General features: G+C 40.0%; 1 long non-coding RNA gene across 4 annotated transcripts; it reads right to left on the bottom strand.

Annotated features, from left to right (window-relative positions):
• Positions 1-615: 615 nt before the first annotated feature.
• On the bottom strand, positions 616-20,122 carry LOC132776730 (uncharacterized). Of its 4 annotated transcripts, XR_010910006.1 has the most exons (5): positions 19,942-20,122; positions 16,968-17,078; positions 10,852-10,970; positions 2,609-2,774; positions 616-1,009 (listed from the first exon to the last, which is right to left on the bottom strand). It is a non-coding gene; the product is annotated as an uncharacterized lncRNA (long non-coding RNA). The 4 variants fall into 4 exon arrangements; XR_010910007.1 differs by lacking the exon at positions 2,609-2,774 and having other exon boundaries at positions 622-1,009; positions 19,942-20,110; XR_010910005.1 differs by lacking the exon at positions 616-1,009 and having other exon boundaries at positions 2,451-2,774; positions 19,942-20,110.
• Positions 20,123-20,418: the final 296 nt, after the last annotated feature.

Raw genomic sequence — 20,418 nt, 5'->3', positions numbered from 1 at the left:
ACTGCTTTCATCCTACAATGTAGACGCACACAGTGTCCACAACTTTACATTTGCTGTGCAGCCACAAGTTTCACAAAAAAGTGTTGGAAGTAGCATCCTTCTACAAGCCTCCCTATGCTAGTTATTTGTTATATATATAATTGTGGTTGCTTACTATATTGTATGTATATTTTTATATGCAGTTTTCCCTTAACTCTATGTTGTTTGAGATTGTGGGAGGGACTACAGACCATGTGACCAGACCTGGGACTATTCGGACTGACACTCCATTCCAGAAGCTATTTTGTGCATTGGCATATTGTTGTTTCTAACAGTTCAAAGAGATAACCAGGTATATCAATCTAACAACTGAGAAACCTAATTTGCCTTGCATGAATGCTAGTGGATATTTACCTCTAAGGAGAAGAGTCACTCAAATGAGTATTTTATTTTTCTCAGGAATATCATACTTTACAAATAGATTATTTCAAAGAGTGTGAATGCCAATTAATCTCCAAAAGGGTGACACTCCCAAAAGGCTATGGAGATTTCTGGTTTCCCAAAAGGTTATACCTTTCCAAAAAAAAAGGACACGAATCTGCAGGATTTTAAAGATCTGGGATATATCCGGATACATACACACACAATATTTTTATTATACTTTGAGTGTATAAAGAAATATAAATATATACACATACATACACACACAATATGATGATGATAATGTCAAAGATGATGATGACAGAAGGTTTAGTCAGAATCCTGCAGAGAGAGATTTCCCTGCTGCAATGAAGTGAGCAAATGCCTCCTTGGATGAGTATTTCACCTGCTCTATTTTTTCCAACATAACATCAGTTGTAAGAGCAGGGTGAAGTAAATATGTTTCCAACATCCATATCCTTCCATATATTAATCCTATCTCAAGGGTGGGGAAATTGTGTGCAAGCGCTCTGCAGCTGCAGATCTCTTTAGCAGGCAAGATGTTGGAGACATCTGTAACATCTGTCCTGTTGGGAAGATACCGAAAAGCCTAGCACATAAAAACATACACAAACCAATATTAACAAAAGGGGGCACAAACATGTTCCATATGTCAAAAACATTTGTCTTTGTTGTTAATGTGTTGCTTTATGGGAAGCATCTGCAGCAATGTGTGCCTGTGCACCTTCTACCAATTTATGTTCTGTTCCTTTGTCTTTTCTTCTTCTTTATCAACCAGTACTTAGCATTTACTATATCTTTGCTGAGTGTCTTTGCTCTCTTGGTTGTTAAGAGACAGGCTTTATTCTTGTTTTGTTGTCTGAGAGTTAGAAAAGGCACAAGACCACCAACTTTGTGACTGATTTTGGGTGTGAATCAGGAATTGTAGCTGTACTCCAGACCTGGGACAGTCTGATACCAATTTCACCATCTGCTCCAGTCTAAGAAATCCTGGGAGTTGTAGTTTGTCTGCTTGGGAATCTTAATGTACTCCCTAACTTTCAGTTCTTAAGATAGCTTCAGTCGTTCATCTCAGGAGATCACTTGAACAGAATAGCAAATCCATGTGCCTTACAAAACTGCAGATCCCAAGATTCCCATGGATCTGACCAGTTAAAAAGGTAGCAACTGCTATGAATGTGCAGTTTTCCCATATCCCCTTTAGTCTGCCATATTTTTGGCCCAAAGATGTTTCAGATAGGACCCTGAAGAAAGATCCCTCCATTTCCAGTTAGTTTGCATCTTAGGCCCCTTCCATTCTGCTGTATAAGCCCCCCCCCCCCCCCCCCATATCTGCTTTGAACTGGGTTATGTAGCAGTGTGAATTCAGATAATTCACAATATCTGCTTTGGAAATGGGTTATCTGCCTTGATATTCTGGGTTCTATGACTATGTGGAAGGGCCCTTAGAGTGCATCTACACTGATGAATGAATGCACCCTGACCCTAAGACTCAGTGGTATAGAATCCTGGGATTTCTAGTTTGTTGAGGCACCAGCACTCTTGGGAAGAGACTTTAAAGATAAAAACTTTAAAACCACAACTCCCAGGACTCCATACCATTAAACTCTGGCAATTCAAGTGGCATCAAAAGTCATTCATTCTACAGAAGGGATATCAAACTCCACCAATGTTCACATTTGGACATAATGAGTATTCGTGCCAAGGTTGGCCCAGATCCATCATTGTTTGAGTCCACAGTACTCTCTGGAGGTAGGTGAACTACAACTCCAAAACTCAAGGTGAGTGTCCAAGAAATCCTTCCAGTATTGTTTGTTGGTCATGGGAGTTCTGTGTGTCAAGTTTCGTTCAATTACATCATTGGTGAAGTATGGAATGCTCTTTAATTGTAGGTGAACTATAAATCCCAGCAACTACAATTCCCAAATGACAAAATCAACCGTGCCCCCCCCCCCCCAACCCCACCAGTATTCAAATTGGGGCGTATTGGGTATTTGTGCCAAATTTGGTCCAGTTAATGAAAATATACCTTGCGTATCAGATATTTATTATTTATAACAGTAGCAAAATTACAGTTGTGAAGTAGCAACGAAAATAATGTTATGGTTGGGGTGGGGGGGGGGTCACCACAGCATGAGGAACTGTATTAAGGAATTAGGAAGGTTGAGAAACACTGGTCTACACTGACCTTATCATGCAGTTCAGAGTGTATTGTTTGCAGTGTGGGTCCAGCCATAGATGCACTGATGGAAAATTTGCATATGACCCAACAACAACAACAAGCTTTATGAGGAGTGATAGTTGCCCCAGATGATGACGTCAAAAAGGCTGCCTTCACACTCCAAACTGGAGAGCTAAGGACATGGAATCACAATAAAATAGAAGGAGATGTTTGTTTTCAAGGTTGAAAATCCTCAAGGCAAAACGATCAAATATGATAAATTACCATAGGAAGAAGAAAGGAGGGAAACCTCCTCTAAACACATAGACCATCTGTTTTGAGAAGGGGTTTGATCCTCAGAGCTGATAGACCTAAATGGAGAAGGAATTAAAGTAGCCAGAAGAGCTGGCACAGGCTACACTGAGGAGTGGAGTTCCTTTGAACTGAGTTCAACCTCTGTGTAAACAAGGCATTCAGAAGACAGGGCAGGAACAACTTTAGTTAGAATCTTCCTTCCTGTTGAAACTATGGCTGATACCTCATTGTTAGACATAACTAATGAATTAATGAAACTTATAGAAATTACAAAGCCCTTTCTGGTTTAATTGGTCTTCAAGATAGACAGGCATGGTATAAATATGAATGTATTATTATATTTACACATACAGAACAACAGAGCACACATGCACATTAGGTCCAAGTGTCTGGGATTCGTCTCTGAATTATCAGTATTAGTAAGAGTAAGAGTAATATTGTTAGTATTTCAATGGCTTCTCCACATTGAAATCCACAAGCATGTGGACAATTTCAACAGAAAGGAAGAGACCATGAAAATGAACAAAATCTGGCTATCAGTATTAAAAAAAAACTCTAAAATTACAACAGGAAAACAGCAGAGAGGAAACAACCAGGCACATCTTAACACCTCTCAACAAAAGATTTTCCCAGGCTCAGCCAGGCCTTCAAATGCTAATGAAGGTGGTCAGTTGAAACATTCACACCTAGCTCCAGCAGAGAAGAGCTCTTTGCCCCACCCCAGCCATTCCACAGATATATAAACCCATTGTCCTAATTCCAACAGACCTCACTACCTCTGAGGATGCTTGCCATAGATGCCGGCGAAACGTCAGGAGAAATGCCTCTAGAACATGGCCCTATAGCACGAAAAAACCCACAAGAACCTATTGTTAGTATTATTAGTAGTAATATTGGTAGTATTATTAGTATTAATATTATTCGTATTCGTATTAGTATTGTTAGTATTATTAGTATTATTAGTAGTATATTAGTAGTAATATTAGTATTAATATTATTAATGTTATTAGTATTGTTAGTATTCGTATTATTCGTATTATTACTATTATTAATATTATTAGTATTGCTAATATTATTCGTATTACTGGTTTTAAGACCTGTCCTGGGTTATTTGCAGCATTGATTCAGAAAATTGCATCGGAAGCACCACATCAGCTCTACTTCCTTAGCTATGGCTATTATGGTTCTTCATGGACAAGCATGGTAGATGGCATATGTTCTATTGCCCAAAAAACTAGAGCTGATAGGGGGAAACTGGTGCCCTTTTTGCAATCAGCAGGTCAAATATACCCAAAAACAGAGTTAACATTTAAAGTACTATCATCTATCTATTTATATTATGTATAATGTACAATGTATAATCAGATGATGATATAATGATGACAATAATGGAAGCATTACTTTTTGACCCATCCTCATATAATATATATAATAAGATGATGATGGTGATGATTGCGTCATTACTTTTTGACCCATCCTCATATAATTTATAATGTATAATTTATAGTTTATAATTTATATAATTAATATTTTATTTCTATATATATATATATATATATATAGAGAGAGAGAGAGAGAGAGAGAGAGTATTAAATATATAATATGGAATAAGACGATAATGATCTATATATGTGTGTGTGTGTATGTATGTATATATGTGTATGTGTGTGTGTATATATATATAATAAAATGATGATCATGATGCTAATAATGGAAGCATTACTTTTTGACCCACTCTCATATAATATATAATATATAAAATGGTGATGGTGATGATGATGATAGAGCAGCAGCAGCAACAACCATTTTAGTTCTGGACTAATTGATTTTAGCTTTACAGTTGCTAATTGTGACCTATGTTTTACCCAATGGCAAAATGAACGACGAGACTCGATGTTGGTCTATGGACAAGCCCTGCCCTGTTGTTGTTTATAGTATACCACCCACGTACAGTTTTGTGTATCTGGAGAAAAAAAACTGTGGAGGGGAGACAAAGAGGGAGGGGAGAGATCCAACAGCCAGATGTTAGTCCCTTTCAAGACTTTTTGTTTTCTACACAAATTAATAATCTGAGATAGGGAGAAAGGAGGGAAAGTTTGGAAGGGTGCCTCCAAGAATCGAACTATAGCCTCGCCCTTAAATCAAAGCTCACTTAAAGGCTGTCTCTCTTTTTTATTATTTTATTTTATTTTATTTTATTTTATTTTATTTTATTTTATTTTATTTTATTTTATTTTATTTTATTTTATTTTATTTTATTTTATTTTATTTTATTTTATTTTATTTTATTTTATTTTATTTTTAATGGGACTCGGTTTTGCTAAGATTTAAGGCACTAGTGCTTTTCTCTGGACTGCTTCTAACCAATGCAATAGGCTATTTAACCACAAATCCAGTCAGTTCAGTTCAACACTCGGGATCTAGAACAGGACACTAAACTAGGAAACTAGGAAATTGGGGTTTATATATCTGTGGAATGTCCAGAGTGGGAGAAAGAACTCTTGTCTGCTTCTTTTCTTTCTTTCTTTCTTTCTTTCTTTCTTTTCTTTTCTTTTCTTTTCTTTTCTTTTCTTTTCTTTTCTTTTCTTTCTTTCTCTCTCTCACTCTCTCTCTCTCTCTCTCCCTCCCTCCCTCCCTCCCTCCCTCCCTTTCTTTCTTTCTTTCTTTCTTTCTTTCTTTCTTTCTTTCTTTCTCTTTCTTCTTCCTTCCTTCCTTCCTTCCTCCCTCCTTCCCTTTCTTTTTCTCTCTCTCTCTTTCTTTCTTCTTCCTTCCTTCCTTCCTCCCTCCCTTTCTTTCTTTCTTTCTCTCTCTCTCTTTCTTCTTCCTTCCTTCCTTCCTTCCTTCCTCCCTCCCTCCCTCCCTCCCTCCCTCCCTCCCTCCCTCCCTTTCTTTCTCTCTCTCTCTCTCTTTCTTTCTTCTTCCTTCCTTCCTTCCTTCCTCCCTCCCTCCCTCCCTCCCTCCCTTTCTTTCTTTCTTTCTTTCTTTCTTTCTCCCGCCCTGGATGCCTACCATAAAAGTGGGCGAAACGTCAGGAGAGAATGCTTCTGGGGCATGACCATACAGCCCAGAAAACTCACAACAACCCACCGAAAACTGGGTTATAAATACTTAATTGTGTCCCCCCAAAAAAGTGGTGAAGAGAAGGGGAAAAATCTCTCTCTAGGAGATATTATTATTATTATTATTATTATTATTATTATTATTATTATTATTTTCTTAATCCTAAAGAGAAATGCAGTGTTAAAGAAGCATGAAAATAGTACCGGTATATTAAATATATATGGAGTGTATTTCCAAAACAAGTACAAAAGCTACTCAAGGAAGCAACAGACACATACAAGCAACTAAAAGAAAATAATAGAAGGGAATAGATAGACACCCTTGGATTCTGCTTTCCAAATCCTTCCTCGTTTGGTTACTCTGAAGTTAATGTTGCCTTCCCATCGCAACCTTTTCCCCACAAGATCTACAAGGGAGAGTTATTCACTCTTAATGCCAACGAGTAACGTTGGAATAGTTTTACGGGTTAATAAAGCTGTTCGGGATTAAAGCACGGCCTGATCCGAAACACAATGCCGTCAGATATGAACCCAAGCGGGCTTTTTAATGTCTTGTTTACAATGCCCTGCATTGTAAACAAGCCAACAAGCAGCCTGGAGAAAAGGGGGATTAGCTTCTCGAGAAAGGAGAGGCTTGTGGTGCTGTGCGCCTTCCAGTCTTGTCTGGTTTTGTGTTTACTTAGCCAGATTGGATCAAAGGGAATTTCGCCCTTGCCTGTGGCTGAGAGAGTGTGACTTTGCCCAAGGTCTCCCAAAGGGTTTCCAGGGCAGAGCGTGAATTGAGACCCTGATCTTACTCAAACTCAAACCACAAGCAGACTGGCTTCGAATTAGGTTATTGTAGGTTTTTCCGGGCTGTGTGGCCATGTCCGAGAAGCATTCTCTCCTGACGTTTCTCCTGCATCTATGGCAGGCATGCTCAGAGGTTGTGAGGTCTGTTGGAAACTAGGAAATTTGGGTTTATATATCTGTGGAATGTCCAGGGTGGGAGAGGAAAAAAACTCTTGGCTTCGAATTGGGTAATGCATTTGCAAATATGATTATTGCCTATTGTTGTGGGTAGTTTTCTAAAACCGGCATATTGAAGTTTCTTAAAGATCACCATCTCCCAAAGGAGTTATTTAATCTCAACTTAAGAATGGAAACTGGAATGTCGGTGGACAACAAAAGAGATTTAGAGCCCCTTCCACACAGCTGAATAAAATCCCACATTATCTGCTTTGAACTGGAATATATGGCAATACCACCGTCTCCCAAAGCAGTTGCTCTACTCCGAACTCAAGGGAAAACGGAATGTTGGTGGACAGGAAAAGAGATTTAAAGATAGGCTCAAAGCCAACCTTAAAAACTGTGGCATAGACACCTAGAACTGGGAAGCCCTGGCTCTTGAGCGCTGAGGTCAGCTGTGACCAGCAGTGCTGCAGAATGTGAAGAGACATAAATGGAGGCTTCAAGCCAACCCAGACCGGACCACATTCCACCTGGAAACCAATGGCCTCACTGCAGGAGAAGATGCAAATCACGAATAGGGCTCCACAGTCACCTACAGACCCACCCACAGTCAGTACAAGGCGGGATTGCCTAAGTAATGGCAGTGTGGACTCAGAGTAACCCAGTTCAAAGCCGATCTTGTGGGATTTTCTGTCTTGATATTCTGGGTTATATAACTGAGTGGAAGGGCTCTTAAAGATGGGCAAACAAATCCTTGTCTGACCGGCCTTTCATCTGGAAATCTAAGTCCTCAATGTGAAGGAGACCACCAGAATCCAAATAAGTCTTGGCTACTTTCTTGTTCCTTCTATGAACCCACCCCTCAATGGATTTGATATCAGACAGGAGTGGGGGCCCTTCCACACAGCCCTATTACTTTACTTACTTACTTAGTAGATCTCTCCTAGCTCGAGGATTGTTGTCTTCCAGATGTGGTGTCTCTGGTAGCTTGAGGATGATTGTCTTCCAGATGTGGCATCTTAGCAGTGGGTTGCTTTTCTCCCTTTTACTCTCCATTCATGCCTTTTCAATTCTGCAGCACTGTTGGTCACAGCTGACTTCCAGTTACAGCACTCAAGGGCAGTGCTTCCCAGTTCTCGGTGTTTATGCCATAGTTTTTGAGGTTGGCTTTAAGACCATCTTTAAATCTCTTTTCCTGTCCATCAACATTCCCTTTTCCGTTCTAAGTAGAGTAACTGTTTTGGGCCTGTCTTCCCAGAGATTTGAAGGATTTTTCAGAAGCAGCACCCTATATCCCAGAATATCACGGCAGAAAATCCCACATTATCTGAGTGTGGAGTCAGATGATCCAGTTCAAAGCAGATAATGTGGATTTACTGCCTCGATATTCTGGGATATAGGGCTGTGTGGGAAGGGCCCTAGGGGTTTGGCAGTCCCCGAGTTACAAACATCCTATTTTCGAACCTGGTGAAGAAGGGGGTGAGACAACAGAATGTGAGAGGAACCTACTACTTGAGTAGGGAAATTCACTCATACATCATGTGGGTCAAAAAGTAATTCCCCCATCACACTTTTATTTCTTTCACAGCTACTGACTATCTATGCTGATATGATAGAGGTAACCTTACTTATAAATAGAGATAGATAGATAGATAGATGATAGATAGATAGATAGATAGATAGATAGACAGACAGACAGACAGACAGACAGACAGACAGACAGACAGACAGACATAGATAGATAGATAGATAGATAGATAGATAGATAGATAGATAGAGGGGGAGGGAGGGAGAGATAGAGACAGAGATAGAGATAGATACAGTTATATATATATATATATAGAGAGAGAGAGAGAGAGAGAGAGAGATGTGACTGGAGTTACACTTTAAAATGTACCTGTTCTGACTGACATACAAATTCAACTTTAGAACAAACCCACAGCACCTATCTTGTTCCCTAACTTGAGGACTGCCTGTAATAAGGAAGTAGTACTCGCTCACTATTTTGTATGTTTTTATTCTTTAGCTTGAAATGCTTCAGGAAGCACACATGAGGTGAAAAGCACTTTGGTCCCAAATAAAACAGTCTAAAAAGGCAGCATATCCCGGCTGATCATGGAGGCTAAGCAGGCACAGTCCTGGTTAGTACCTGGATGGGAGACCACCAATGAAAACCCAAGCCTGTAGACTCTATTCCAGAAGAAGGGGCAATACCTCTGAGTATTGCTTGCCTAAGAAAACGCTATGAAATTCATGAAGCCACCATAAGTCAACAGGCAAGTGTCTTCTTTCTAGGTCATTATGAGACCTAGGGGCCTTCCACACAGTCCTATAGCCCAGAATATTAAGGCAGAATATCACACAAATATCTGCTTTGAACTGGTTATTTGAATCCACACTGCCATATATTCCAGTTCAAAGCAGATAATGTGGAATTTTCTGCCTATTCTGGGATATAGGGCTACCAATTTCCCCCTCAAAAATGGCTATGCAACTTTGAAGTCACTGAAGTTTCAGATACTCTTCCTTCGTTAGGTTGCTGTGAGTTTTCTGGACTGTGTGGCATTGGTTCAAGAAGCATTATCTTCTGACGTTTTTCCCACATCTATGGCAGGCATCCTCAGACCTCACAACCTCTGAAGATGCCTGCCATAGACAGGCATGTAGCCATTCGCATGGTGGTTCGGGAAAAGGCCTTACTGGTGCATTATTTAAACTGTTATGTTTATTCATACCATGATCTGATTACCATACTCAATATATCCCATATGCATGAGGGTATTGGGGTAATGATACAAAAGGTTTGCTAGGGTAAGCCCTCTTTCACTCAGACTCAGCCCCCCCCCCCAAAACAAACTCAGCCCCCCCCCCCAATCGAAATCCTGGCTACGGGCCTGGCCATAGATGTAGATGAAACTTCAGAAGTGAATGCCTCTGGAACATGGCCACACAACCCGGCAAAACTCACAGCAACCCAGTGAAGCCATGGACAACACTCTTCCTTTAGCAAATACAAGAACCAAAAGGATTTCAGAAGGAAAGAAGCTGCTAGGAACTGATAGGTTCTCTTGCTTTAAGCTTTTCTTCAGGGTGCCCTTTATTTGATTTCAAAGCTAAGGAAATACAAAAAAATGTGTGTGAAAGATAAATACCTATAGAAGTGTTCTTCTTCCCTCAATACAGGACACACAGCACCAACAGGGACAGAAGTGGGCAGATGTAGAAAGATGATGATGCATCTTGGTTAAGATGCAACATTTAAAATGCAATTTAGAACAGATATGAAGACAGAATTCAACAAACAAACCCATTAAAATAACTTAAAATATTTTAAAATTGCAAAAATAACCAAAGACCCTACTCTTTGAAAAAAAACCTGCCTGAATAAAAAAAAATGTCTCAGCATCCCCATTCTGCTTTTTCATCTTGGACTCCTCTTTTTCCCCTTTAAGCAAAATAAATAGAGGCAGAGGGCCCTTCCACACAGCCCTATAACACAAAATATCAAGGTAGAACCCCCCCCCCCCCCTCCCCAATATCTGCTTTGAATTCCGTTATCTGGGTCCACACTGCCATTTATTCCAGTTCAAAGTAGATAATGTGGGATTTTATTCAGCTGTGTGGAAGGGGCCTGAGAAGTCAGAATATCTGAAGCTCCCAGAATTGACTTGTGACCTGAAGACACCTTGTGAGATGGGTCCAGCCTGGGGTAGTGGTTTGAGCCTGGGACTAGGACTCTGGAGACCAGGCTTTGCATCTCTGCTTGGCTATGGAAGCCCACTGCGTGCAAGTCTCATTCTCTCAGCCTCAGAGGAAGGCAAATACATCCTTTAGAGTTGCCATGAGACAACTTGAAGGCACACATCAGGGACTAGCTTGTGTTAGCTCTGTCTGTTATGGAGGACTTCGGTTGAGGAAAAGTCCAACTCAGAGAAAAATAGACACCTGGAGATATGGCTGGAGGCTGCCATCCTTAGAGGCCCTGGGCTTCACAGGACATATCCGGTCCTCCTTGGATCCTCACTAGTAGTAAATTTGGCAGATCTCCACAAGGACAGATGACCCTGAAAGATCAAAGCAGATACAGTTAAGGTTATGTTCAGGAATGGCTCCTACCTGATGGATATCTCAGGAAAATACTGGGTTTGACTCTACAGCAGTGGTTCTCAACCTTCCTAAAGGGATCCCTAAATACAGTTCCTCATGTTGTCATGACCCCCCCCCCCCCCAACCATAAAATTATTTTCATTGCTACTTCATAATTGTAATTTTGCTACCGTTTAATGTAAATTTCTGATAAGCAGGATGTATTTTCATTCTTACAAATTGAACGTAATTAAAGCATAGTGATTAATCACAAAAACAATATGTTTGGAGGAGTATGGACAACAGATGATGGGATACGCAATACCTTCAACCAATTCAGCTCTGACTTTCACACGCCACTGAGACCCCCACGAATGACAGATCTGGACCAAACTTGGCACACAGAACCCCCATGACCAACAGAAAATACTGGGGGCGTTTGGGAGGAATTGACCGTGATTTCGGGGAGATGTAGTTCACCTACATCAGGAGAGCACTGTGAATGCAAACAACTATGGATCTGGACCAAATTTGGCACAAATACCCGATACACCCAAATTTGAACACTGGTGGAATTTGAGGAAAATAGACCTTGACCTTTGGGAGTTGTAGTTGCTGGGATTTATAGTACAATCAAAGAGCATTCTGAACTCAACCAACAATGGAATTGAACCAATCTTGGCACACAGAACTCCCATGACCAACAGAAAATACTGGAAGGGTTTGGTGGGCATTGACCTTGAGTTTTGGAGTTGTAGTTCACCTATATCCATAAATATTTTTGAAAATTCCCCAAAATTCCGTGGATTAGTGAAGCGTTCTGAAAGTTGGTGGGCTAACAGTGGTAAATGTGTTCTATCACTGTCTCAAGTTTCACTCCAATAACTTTTAAAATGAGGGAGAAAGGAGCCCCTGAAGTTTTCACAATGGTAGTAAGATAAAGGTAATGTTTTCCCCTGACATTAAGTCTAGTCTTGTCGGACTCTGAGAGTTCATGCTCACCTCCATTTCTAAGGTGAAGATACCTATTGATCTACTCACATTTGTATGTTTTCGAACTGCTAGGTTGGCAGAAGCTAGGGCTAATAGCAGAAGCTCACTCCGTTCCCCATTCTACCCGGATTCGAACCACCCACCTTTCGATCAGCAGCTCAGCGGTTTAACCCGCTGAACATGCACAATTACTGTAACGAAATAGTAACTAGTCTCGTTACAGCAACAAAACTTCCACTAACGAAACTTTAGACCCGATGAACATCACCAATGGCTCTTATAAAGAAACACGAATGCAGGGAACTCTCGGAAAATCCAACTCCACAGAGGAAGCAGCAAATGCGAGGCAAGAAAAACGCTCACCGAAAAGGCGGTTCCAAGGAACTTCCAAGTCATGTTTCTAGGAAAGCAGATGTGGAAAGGGGGGATGCTTGGTTTTGGTGTCTGTGGTCCATTATAAATGCACAAGGGTTTTTTTTCTTTGACATATGCAGCGGCTACTTAAAAGGTAGCTCTAGTTGGTAGGTGATTTATTTTTATTGTATCTTTTTAAGGGAGTGGCTCTCGGGTTATTTGTGGAGAGCTGGAGAGAAAGAGAGGCCGGCAAGTGACTTCCCGAATCACCCAATCTCCACAAATATGTGGAGTGTGCAAGACCAACTGAACTCCAAGAGCTCAGTCCTGGGCGAAAGAAACCCTCCCAGTGGCCTCAGTGAAGTCACACTCTCTCCGCCTCAGAGAGAAGCTGTGTCAAACTGTCTCAGAACAGAACTAAGAAAACCCACTGAGAAGCCTCAAATCGGAAGCGACTGATAGGAGACTTTGGGAAGAAGACAACGGGAGAAACCTCCTAACGGGTCCCCTTGGGGAGATAAAGAGGGATAAAAATAATTTTATTTTTATTATTTATTGTTAATAATTATTAATAATAATTAATAATGATGATGGTTTTAAAAGTCCCTTCTGAAAGCCACCAAATGTTGTTGGCATCTTGACCAACTCAAATTGGATCTGCACTGCCTTAAGTCCCAGGATCTGATCCCAGAATATCTACTTATCCCAGATTATCTGGCAGTGTAGACTTATATAATCCGATTCAAAGTGAATAATCAGATCCTGGGAATACAGAACCGTGTAGATCCAGGTAGAGAAAACTCTACTTCTTTGTGGAAAGCTGTATATAAAGTACTGACTTTTTAATAAAAGTATTAAAGGAAGGAGGAGAGGAAGGAGGGAGGAAAAGAAAGAAAGAGGGAAGGAAGGAAGGAAGGAAAGAAGGAAGGAAGGAAGGTGGAGGGAAGGAGGAAGGGAGGAGAGAAGGAAAGAAGGAGGGAAAGAGGGAAGGGAGGGAGGAAGAAATGGAGGGAGGGAGGGGGGAAGAGAGGGAGGGAGGAAAAAGGAAAGGAGGGAGGGAGGAGGGAAGGAAGGAAGAAAGCCTGGAAGGAGGAAGGAAGGTTGGAAGGAAAATATAGTCGCAAATTTAAAAGGAAGGAGAGAATGAAAGGAAGGAAGGAGGAACGAATGAAAGAAAGAAGAAAGAAAGAAAGAGAGGGAGGGAGGAGGAAAGGAAGGAAGGAAAAGGAAGGAAGGAAGGAGGGAGGGAAGAAAGAAGGAAAGAAAGAAAGAGAGGGAGGGAGGAGGAAAGGAAGGAAGGAAATATAGTCTCAATATAGTCTCTTAAACTCACCTATTTTTTTGAGTTTTCGTAGGCATAAAACCACGTTTTCCCATGCAGGAGGTGTGTGTGCCAGCCTTCAATTCCTCTCAAGTAATTCAGCTTGTGTTGCCTTCGCTGCCAAAGCTGTTAGGCTTGGTTTGGCCAAACTGACCCCAGAATTGTACGGTGCATCTACACCATACAATTAACACAGTTTAGCACCATTTGGAATGGTGTGGATTCCTAAGGCTTATAGTGAGGCAGAGGAAGCTGAAAACTTTGCCAAACGATAACTCCCGTGATTCTGAAACTGTTGGATGTCAAACTGCATTAATTCCACAGTATACATCCACTCGAAAAGTGGGGGGGGGGGGGGTATTTAAAGGAGTTTCCTTTTTAATTGTATTGATTTTCTCTCCTTAACGACGAACTCAAGAGGCTGGCAAAACAGAGCAAAAAGTCTTTCGGGAAGCAGTAGTGACATCAAGAGGTTCTCCTTGCGAGGAGATCGAGCCCCGCTGCCGTCTTTCAAGGGCTTTGTATACAGGCAACAGTCACAAATCCAACCGCATTGGGACCAATCCCTTCACCGCAATAGGAACTCGCAAATTATGATTTCAAACCCACGCGGGGGTTGACTTCCGAAGTCGCGCCTGGAGGATCCGGGTGTCCCGATTTCCCCGATTCTCCTGACGGCCCTCTTTCACGCTAATGGGACGCCATGCAAGAGCCATTAAGGAACTGGGGGACTCCCCAAACAAGGCAGGGAAGTATGGGTACCTAGCAAGGCTGGCCCGCGCTCTCCCCTTGGCTGGGGCTCCAACCCAACCCCGAGAAGAGAATCCCGGAGTTGAAAGACTAGCAGCCACTACAATAGTATTTCCAGGCTTTGGGGTGTTTTGGTGTTTTTTTTTTTTAACTAACGTTAAGGAGGTTAATTTTTCGACCTTTCCTCCTAAATCTGGGGAATTGACTTCTTGGACGACAACTCAACCAAATGTTCCGTTGTGAGGGGGAAAAAATAACTTTACCAACTTTTAGTATTTACCTTGCATCTTTCGATGCCTATTCAGGGCATACTGGGGGATTCCAGGAGTGGTTCCCCAAAAAGATAGATAGATAGATAGATAGATAGATAGATAGATAGACAGACAGACAGACTGAAAGACAGACACACACATATGGGTTCCACATATACATGAAACTCATTCTCTCTCTCTCTAATGTTTTATATATATATATATACATATACATATATACATATATATATATGCATGTGTGTGTATTTACTGCATATATGGGATCTCTTATATATAATGTATGATCCATAGAGAGAGAGAGAGAGAAAAAGTCATGCACGCACATATGGGTTCTCTCGCTCTCTAGAGCACTTTTTGGAGGACAACTTCTAGAACCCATATATATGCATTCCGTGTATGTGTGTCTATTTCATATATGGGATCATTCATATATATATATATAGAGAGAGAGAGAGAGATTCCATATCGATAACATTAGAGAGTCGTACGCAAACACATATGAGTTCCACATACATGAATATTTATAAACACATGTATATATGAATCTCCCTCTCTAATATTATATATATATATATATATATATATATGGATTCGATATGTGTATTTACTGCATATAATGTATGATCCATATATATAAAACACAAGCACGCACACAACACACACACACATATATATATATATATATATATATATATATATAAAAATATTAGAGAGGGAGAATCATACACAAATATGGGATATATACATATATATAAACACTTTTTGAAGGACGACTTCTAGAATCCATATATATGGATTCTGTGTTTGTGTGTTGCATATATGGGACTCTCTCTCTCTCTCTCTCTATATATATATATATATATATATATATGCCGTATATAACAGAGAGAGAGAGAGAGTCATACACACATATATGGGATATATATATATATATATACACACACACACACACACATATGGGACTATATATGTGTGTGTATGTGTGTGTATGTGTGTGTTTCATATATGGGACTACATATATAACATTAGAGAGAGAGTCATACACACATATGGGATGGATATATATATATATAATCCTTTATATGCAACACATATATATGAAACACACAAACATACACACACATCTATATATAGTTCCATATACGCAGCACATATGTATGCAGCACACACACATACCATATATAACATATATACCATCTATAACATTAGAGAGAGAGTCATACACACACATATGGGATATATATAAATATATATATAGCTTTTGTGAAGGACAACTTCTAGAATCCATGTATCTGGATTGCATATGTATATGCGTATATGTGTGTATATACTGTATATATGGGAAATATATATATACACCCACACATTGGAGAAGGTTTATGTGTCATCCACACATTGTTATATATATATAGAGAGAGAGTCCGTTTGTGTATGTATGTATGTATATGAGGGATCCTATACACAAACAGTCACATACATACATATGGGCTCCAGATATATAACATTCAAGAGTGTGTCAGAGAGAGAGAGACGCATACATAGACCACTTATATAATGCATATTTCAGATGCAATCTTTAACTGTAATAAGGATAAGGTCGGTGGGCTCCAGCTGATCCATTGGGAAAATCACTTCCAGTATCTCTAACCTCGAATCTCGAAGACGGAGGGATAAAATCTCGGACTGTACTTCGATTTGGCTAGAAATCGGCTCAGAAGGGAAGAGAGATTCCCGTTTCATTTGGCTTCACTCCAAGGTGGATTTGCTTTCCATTTAAGACCAAAGCCTTTTGGGTGTGGATGGACTGCGCCTAACAGACTCAGGGCGGGATCCGGGCAGAGCCAAAGAGAGGCTCCATCCCAAGTATTTTTCATCTTTCTTTTCTTAATCCGGTCTGGAAACATGGTGTTACCCACTTCTTGAGTCTTCCTCTCCCTTTTTTTTCTTGTCTTGCCTTTTTTAAAGAAAGGGAAGGCATACTCCTTGGCTCTGTTTCCTTTCCCGAAATCCCCTTTCTCCACGGAATACAATTTGGGGATCTTTTTGTGTGTTGGACACCCCCCAAACCCCAACATCTCCCTATATATCTGCCGGGCCTGCCTCTCCAACCTCTCCTTTAAGTCTCCCTGCCCTCCAAGTAAAAATAATAAAATAAAGTCTCAACGTTTATTTTCTGGAGAAATATTATCACCCTCCCTCGTTAGAGAGGAGTCTCTTTCTATCTTTGGTTCCTAGAAAGAGGAAAATCCATTCCAGATTGTTAAAAAAAAGATTAGGTTACTTACTCAGTTGATGGAGAAACTGGTTTCAGGCAGAGAGAGTGTGAACGAGACCCAAAAGAGCTGGGGAAAAAAGACATTCGCATTGTGCATCGCTTTATTTTGAAGCAGCAACTCCTTAAAAGAGAGAGAAAAGTTTCATTCTCTGGGTCATTTTGGCAAGAGAACAAAGCTGAGAGACAGGATCCAGAGTTTTGCTGTGCTCAATTGAAAATTTACCTATCTGTGTATGTTTTAATCCACTTTAAGTCCCCACGGGGAGATAGAGCGGAATATAAAGAAAGTATTAGAAAAGGTTTATTATTATTATTCTAGAACATGGCCATATAGCCCGAGAAAGCTACAACAATCCAGTGATTCAGGCCATGAAAGCCTTCGACAATACTGTTATTATTATTAGTAGTAGTAGTAGTAGTAGTAATATACATCACACAGTCCTAGATGCTTGGGAGGTGTTCGACTTGTGATTTTGTGATACGAAATCTAGCATATGGATCTCGTTTGCTGTGACATACTGTGGTTTTGTGTCAGATAATAATAATAATAGTAATAATAATAATAATACTGCATTTATACTATATTTGAACATTCTTATTCTTTGGAGAAATTCTATCCTGGACTTTAGATTGGTAGCTCGCTTTAATCTTGAAGGAGGTTCATTAAAAAGGTTTGCTGCATGCATATAATAATAATAATCATCATCATCATCATCATCATCATCTCAGTCCTAGACGCTTGGGAGGTGTTCGACTTGTGATTTTTGATACGAAATTCAGCATATAGATCTCGTTTGCTGTGACATACTGTGGTTTTGTGTCAGATAATAATAATAATAATAATAATAATAATAATAACAATCCTGCATTTATACTATACTTGAACATTCTTATTCTTTGGAGAAATTCTATTCTGGCCTTTAATCTTGAAGGAAGTTCATTAAAAAGGTTTGCTGCATGCATATAATAATAATAATAATAATAATAATAATAATAATAATAAATGCAGCAAACCTGTCCAGGGTAACCATGAGTGTGTGTGTGTGTATACAAGCAAGCAAGCGCACACATACCCAGACATATATACTCATGGTTGTCCTGGACTGGGAATGAATTGTCCCTGAAGTACATCGCCTTGATTTCACGGGGATTTACCTCCATGTGGTAATAAATTATACCCTCAATTAGAAAAATCCTCGGCCTGCCCACCCACCTACATTCAAAAGCAATGTTTCTGTAGCAAATCTGTAGGTAGAGCTACTAAACCAATCACTCCTTAGATAATTTCAGTTAATAGATGTAATTGGCGCTGTTGTCCCTTAAGCACAAACACGAGTGTTTTCCAATGCAACATAAGCACTACTGTAAATCCTATACAAGGGGGGGGGGGGGGAGAGAGATATAATAATAATAATAACAACAATAATAAATGTATTATTATTATCCCTCCTGTCCTCACGGCTCCAGTCTCTAGCTATAGATATAGTTTTAGAATAGAGAAATAATAGAATAATAGAATAGATAGATTTGGGGGGGGGGGGGGGAGAGCTCTAGAAACAAATATAATAATAATAATAATATATCTGTTTCTAGAGCTCTCCCCCCCCCCCCCCCCCCAATCTATCTATTCTATTATTCTATCCTGGCCTTTGGATTATTATTATTATTATCCCTCCTGACCCCACGGCTCCTGTCTCTAGATATAGATATAGTTTTGGAATAGATAGAGTCGTGAAATTATATATATATATATATATATATATATGCATACATACTATAGATATAGTCGTGCAATCGATAGATAGTGTCGTGCAATATTATATATACATATATGTATGCAATATTATACACACACACATATATATACAAACATATAATATCGCACTACTATATTGCAATCGTATATATAAATTGCATAGTACTCTCTCTCTATATATATATATAATGACTATATGTATATATATATATAATGACTATCTATCATGTGCAATCTATAAAAACATAGTGCAATAATATGCATTCACATTCCACAACCATTATTTTATATTATTATATTATATTATTATTACCCTGAGTCCAGACGATCTGCGATAGTATTGTTTTGCACAATTGCATAAACCTAATAACTTCTATGCAGAGAGAGGAAAGACATTTAGAGACCGATATAGATGGCAATATAGTCGAGAGGGAGATATATATATATAATATATATATATACATACACACACACACACACACATCCGACTTTATATGTGTGTGTATATGTGTGTGTGTATATATCTATTCTATATAAATAAAAATGTAATGTTCGTTTGTGGGATTAACATAACTCAAAAAACACTGGACGAATTGACACCAAACACAATATACCTATCAGTCCAACAAGTGTCCATCACCCATAAAAACACTGAAAAACACAGCAGAAAAGACTTAAAAAGCCAAAAAAAATTAAATAAACATTACAGTGCATGAACAAAACCACATATATACAAATATACACATATATGTGTATATACACATATACACATACACAAAGACTGGGCCACAGCAACGTTTGGCAGGGGACGGCTAGTAATATATATATACACACACACACACACACACATATATTACTAGACACTATATATATAGTGTCTAGATCTCTCCTCTCTCTTTCCCTGTCTGTAATCTATATTGCAATGATGTAATCCAACTTTCAACATTTGTTACCACGGAATCGAAACGATCTGCAAATAATATAAGTTCATAGTAAATTAGTACATTTCAGAGAGAGGGAAAGGAATGGAGAGGCGTATACAGACACTAATATACTATGTACATGGAATGCACATTATTGTGACATATCCATATGGATATCTCCAAATAATGCGACACCCTTTCTCCTGAATCGGAACGCTCTCTCATTTTGGTTTCCCAGTCAATCCCTTTCTGTGTCTAGAAATAATACCAATCCAATGCCCCCCAGCCTCACCCCCCATACTTACTGGCCCAGTTAAATCTTCTTAAATAGCCGCATTAACTTCAGCAAGCGCTGGACTGGGAGGGGGGCTGCTTCCTCGTTGGGTTTAATTACATTATGGATGGGAAGCGCAGCCAATCCCGAAAGAGGAGCCCCACAATTAGCGGCGGGAAGATGAAAAAAGAGCCAGCCCGGGCTCCGAGGGGGAGGCCCCGCCCCCGCGCTGTCCTGATTGGCCCGGGAGGCCTCTGACGACATATATTAACCCGAGCTGCCCTAAAGATGTGGCTCTACATGGAGATCGGGCTGAGGAACCCGGCCAGTGCCCTGGACAAACCACCGCCGTGAACTCCTCTTGCCTTCCGTTTGGGTCCCAGCTTTGGTGGCCCTCTGGCCTTCGGAGATTGCCCCAAGTGGTGGCCCCCGGACTCCGAGGAGCCAGCCGAACAGCCGAGGATGGGAACCGCCTCGCTTTAACCGGGAACGGGGCCAATTTGGGGAC

This window comes from Anolis sagrei, chromosome 5 (assembly GCF_037176765.1).
Source record: "Anolis sagrei isolate rAnoSag1 chromosome 5, rAnoSag1.mat, whole genome shotgun sequence".
Taxonomy (NCBI): domain Eukaryota; kingdom Metazoa; phylum Chordata; class Lepidosauria; order Squamata; family Dactyloidae; genus Anolis; species Anolis sagrei.
The sequence above is the reverse complement of the archived record's forward strand: the minus strand, read 5'-3'. Positions and strand labels throughout refer to the sequence as shown.